The sequence below is a fragment of the Bombus vosnesenskii genome, unplaced genomic scaffold (assembly GCF_011952255.1).
Source record: "Bombus vosnesenskii isolate JDL3184/JDL3185 unplaced genomic scaffold, Bvos_JDL3184-5_v1.1 scf7180000015695, whole genome shotgun sequence".
Classification (NCBI taxonomy): domain Eukaryota; kingdom Metazoa; phylum Arthropoda; class Insecta; order Hymenoptera; family Apidae; genus Bombus; species Bombus vosnesenskii.
In genome coordinates this window covers 26,137-31,269 of record NW_022884106.1, presented here as the reverse complement: position 1 = coordinate 31,269, position 5,133 = coordinate 26,137, and the positions used below count along the sequence as shown (strand labels likewise).

Sequence of the window (5,133 nt, the reverse complement as noted above, 5' to 3'; positions counted from 1 at the left end):
TTGTAAAGGGAAGGCTCCGGGTTTCCTTTCATCTCCGACATATATATGTAGTATCGTGGACGAAAAGCCTAAGAGATATCGGGCGAACCATGAACAATGTCGCGAGAGCCGAGGCGCCGTCGGGTCCATTGTCACGTAAAATAACAAAATAAAAAAGGAATTTGAGGTAAAAAAATAAAAAAAGAAAACTTTATTTTTTTTCTAACATCAATACACTTTACAATCTACTTCCGAACTCTAGGCGTGACTTTCTCAGACTGACTCTTATGATTTTACTTTCGATCGGACGCGATTACTTTCTTTTGTCATCCCTCAACATCCCCACCGTCCATGCATTTGCTAGGCGTCCGCGATCGTTGCCACGTGCTTTTTCTTCTAGAACCTTCGGTGGAAGGACCGTTGGGATGTTGATGGTTCATTAGGCACTTCAGCGATATACATTGTCGCCGAGTGCCGCCACATCTTTATCTCTATCGTCAGTCCGTCGGATTTGAAGTATGCCGGTCGTGACACCATCAATGTGTCATCGGTCTTTTCAAGTGCATAGTTTCGTAGAAAAGACCTACGTGACCCTGGCTACGAGCGTCTGCAGAACACGTGTGCCTAGCAAAAGACAATAGAATGCGACAACGGCCAGAGAGTCAGTCGAGAAGCAGAGTGCGAGTGGAGAAGCAGAGTGTGAGTCGAGAAGCAGAGTTTGCGAGTGGCGTTGCCGAGAGAGTGTTGATTGCATTTTGTGAAAGTCGATTCGTTACCTCATTATTTAGTTGTGCTGTTTTCTGTACGTTTGGTGTGAATAGTTCAGGTTGAACAACAATCGTCTTTTTCTGTCCGATTAACATCTGTATCATCCATTCCTTGTAAATATATTATATCACGGTATTACATATATGTCGGAGATGAAAGAACACCGGAGCATTTGGAATTTTGGATAATCCCGCAACATTGTAACCTAGAGTCTGCTATAGCTGTAATTGAACAATTGTAGTTATTCAATCCGATTGTAATTGTTCGAGAGTTGTGATAATGTGCTTGGGCTCGAGGCGACAGTCAGTCGCCGAACGTGGCCGCGGTCACGGGATGAACGCTTTGCCTAGCAAAGGTATGGAGTAATTCTATAGCTCTCCTTAAAGGAAATATTCGTGGCGACATGCGACTGTAAACATTCCAACGGTTTCTGTCCCGTGGCTCGCCACACGCAGACGCTATTCTTCGAGTAAGATAATTGCCAGATGTCGATGCGTCTCCGCAGTACATGTTCGGCTAGCCCGAGGGCCCGTTATAAATCTTAAGATTTAGTCAACTAAAGTCCTTCAAACAGACAAACAGTCTTTGTCCCAACAAAATAGGAAAATTGGGAAGACGCGAGATGCGAATGCGATGCGAATTTACGAGTAATAGCCGACATGAGTACAAAAATCAATGAATTAAAAGACGACATGCGTTCACTCAAGACAAAAAAGGAAATCGAGACACCCGTATCACCGCCGATAATTCCCTAGGTGACAATACCGACAGACGGTAGCCCCCAACCAATTAAGTTAAAAGACGCGATCGAGTCAGTACCAATATTCGACAGATATCGACCCTCAGTATTTCAATATTTAAGAGCATGCGAGCGCGCACGAAACATGATTCCGCGGCATCAGGAGCCTCAGTTGGTAAAATTATTAATGAATAAGCTTGGCGGGCACGCGTTCCTCGCCATAGAGGACAGTTAGCTAAACAGTTTGAACGATTTCGGGAACAAATTAAAGGATATATTCGGCCGGAGTCAGATTTGGACGACGACCTCTCCGGATTATTTCAATAAAAATAAACGAAACTCCAAGTACTCCCACCGCTAGAATAATTTCCCCAGATTTAAAAACTAAGACAAATTTACTATTAGACCCCGGATCAGAAATCAATGTCATCAAGAAGCCTGCCTTATCCGAATCAGCAATCATGCTGCAGCAATCATGCAATCGTAATGCAGGTTGCGGGAAATCCAGTTATTTTTCACGTGGGGAGCACGAGGCGGCTACGGGTTCTCAGGGCGTAGGACCACGCCCTGGTCCCATTGGGAAACCACGATGAATCTAATGTTCTCCTATAGCCGGGTGGTGACTGGTCGGCGTCTTCGGCCCCCGCCAGTTTGCCGATCCGGTGCGAAGAACCTCGGAGAAGTTGGTGGGCCCGTATCTGTCAAGACCACTCACCTCACCTTCTTGTGGGGCTCCCCGTCACCCTGCGCCGGCCTTTGCTGGGGCAGGGTGCGAAAGAGTGAGTGGCACCAGGATGGAACCCCTTGTTGACGACCTCGGCGACTTCAGAATCACAATGGACAGAGAAACGAACCAAAAAATCGTTTACAGTGCAGGGGAGGGATACCACAGTACCGGCGCAGCCGCGGGTTGTAAAACGGGCCCCGAGTCGTCATCGAGGAACCGTGACCGTCCGGGGGTGGGCCGCCAGGCCCCCGAACACGCTCATGCGTCTGTCGAAGGGGACACACGAACTGGGGGGTCTCGGAGAGGGTTGGAGGAACTCGACGTTATGACCGTCGGCCCGGGACCCTCACGGGATGGGATGCGGCGACGCCGCAATCGCGGCGGGGCGGTGAGATCCGACGACGAAATGTCGTCATGCTCTTCCTATTCGACCGCTGCCTGGACGGTCATCGTGGAGGTTTTGGTAGGTTGGAGTCCGGCATTACCACGCCGCTTTTCCCCAGAAGCGACCTGGTGTCCGTGCGGATTTCCTCCACGTTAATAATAATATTTATAAAAAAAAGTTATTTTTCACGTAGTTGACTCATTGCTGATCGATCAAGATGGAATCTTAGGATCCGAATTTTTCACAGGATGCAAGGCTCGTTTGGATTACGAGCGAAAACATATAAGTGGGGAAATATTTATATCCCCTTCGATACAAGAGAAAAGATAATCGTGCGGAAACGAAGTTCGGTACCATTACAAATGTTCGATTAACATTACAAATCTGGAGATAAAAGAGGGATTTATTCCCAAAATCGAGCCAATCAAGGGAGTCTATTTTGGTAATGTAGGTGCGAAAAACCATAAGGGACAAGGATATACAAGAATAATAAATACCACATCGAAAGATTACGAATTTATCACACCTACAATAGTAATTAAAGAATTTGAGAACCTCGCCTCGCCGCCTGAAGTTCCGTCTTCTTGATTATCTCACCTTTTTTTGGACACACGGAGTCTGCTGAAGTTTCGTCTTCTTGATTATCTTGTTTACGCTATTTTTAATTTTCCACATCCTTGAGACACGTAGATGCTGCTGAAGTTTCGTCTTCTTAATTTCTCATGTTTCGTTTGGTGTTAGTGACATACGAGGTGCGTGATAAAATGTAGATATTGTAGTAGCTCGTATTTTGTTGATGTTTCGTCTGCGATGCTTCCCAGGCCTTCCCTACTGATGCCAGTGGAACGTGCCAGGCGCGTGGCAGCTTTGTCCTTTCTGAGGTTGCATTTGTGATGTATTTGGTAATTTCCTTGCTCATGTCAATGAAACGTACAAGGCGTGTGGCAACTTAGTGTTTGTCGAGTCTTTGCACGTGTAACACGCTCTATTTCCTATGTTCCCCAAGAATTATGAAAATTCCAATGGCAAGTTTTTAATACGTCATTCCATAGGAGGTGGCGCCAAGTGGTAGTTTGTAATAATTGTTAATTTGCTTGGCGAGTTTGTTCTGCTTGGCGAGTTTGATTTGCTTGGCGAGTTTTTAGGTTAGTTTTTCCTTTTAGGTAATAATATGCATTAATTCATAGTAATAAGTGATTTTGATAGTGTTTGATTATTCGATATTTTGTATGATTGGTAGTGTCGATTTTGTTTATTGCATTTTCATGTTTTCCCTTATGAATACAGGTTATGTTGGATCATGGATACTGATATGTCTGAAGCTGTAGAAGTATGTATTATTTTAATTTGTTTTGACTTCATCCTGTTTCGTATTGTTGTTCGTTTTCTTAAACTTGTGTGTTTTATTTTAGTGTGAGAAGAAGAAAAAAAGTCGTAGGCCGTTCAAACCTCCTCCGAAACGTTCTAGGAAACGTGGTCGTCGTGGCGGCGCAAAAGCTCGTGGGCAGAGGTTAAGGAGGCTGGAGGGATCGTCTTCCACAGAGGATAGCAATAGTGTGGCTCCAGCCCCATCGTCGAGTCTCGGTGATCCTTTTGGTTATTGATCTAACCTTCTCCGATGAGGACACCCTTCAGTTGCCGCCAAGTTCTCCTTCGATCGAAGTGGTTGATACAGATGCCTGTGCCAAGGTTCGTTTTTGGGAGGAGATCCCTGATCAAGTGTTGGAGGCTTACCTACGCCACCATTCCTCAGGTCAGGGGGGTACTTGTCCGGACGTACTCTCATGGTGTTTAAATAGGTTTCGTGAGATGTATCCGGATGCTCCGTGTGTGGATTTTGACTTTACTTGGTAACAGTGCCTTATTTGTTCATGTGTGTATATATGCCTGAATGTGTTCCCAGCGGGTGTTATTTTATTGGAGTGATTTTGTTTATATTCTTATATTTTATTTAATAAGATATGTTTTGTTTTTTGCGTTGAAAACACCGTAATCACTGGTTGATACAGCGAACAATTGTGAACGAAATAGATCGAAAGTTGATAGAGTTGTTTTATTCCAGACAATCCATTAAATCTTGAGCAAGAACGATTATTTCAATTTTGAAACTATACTCTCTGTGAACAATCTGGATGACATAGTGATTTATTCAAGATCTCCTCACGAACACGAAATTAAATTTAACGAGTTAATGGAAATACTAAAGGAAGCCAAATTGCGATTGCAACCCGATAAATGCGAATTCCTACGACACGAAGTTATTTGGGACACATAATCAGCGAAGATGGTGTAAAACCCGATCCACAGAAGATCGAAGCCGTATCGAAATTTCCACGACCAAAGAAAGCAAAAAATATCAAACAGTTTTTGCGACTAGCGGGATACTACCGAAGATTTATACCTAATTTTTCCAAAATTGCAAAACCATTAACACAACTATTGAACAAAGACATCCCCTTTAAATGGTCGGAGAATCAAGAAAATGCATTCAACAATTTAAAAACAGCGCTAATGACAAAACCTATTCTGCAATGT

The 5,133-nt window shown here is 44.1% G+C and overlaps 1 pseudogene; it reads left to right on the top strand.

The window, feature by feature from the left end:
* Positions 1 to 664: 664 nt before the first annotated feature.
* On the top strand, positions 665 to 4,531 carry LOC117241324 (annotated as a pseudogene).
* Positions 4,532 to 5,133: the final 602 nt, after the last annotated feature.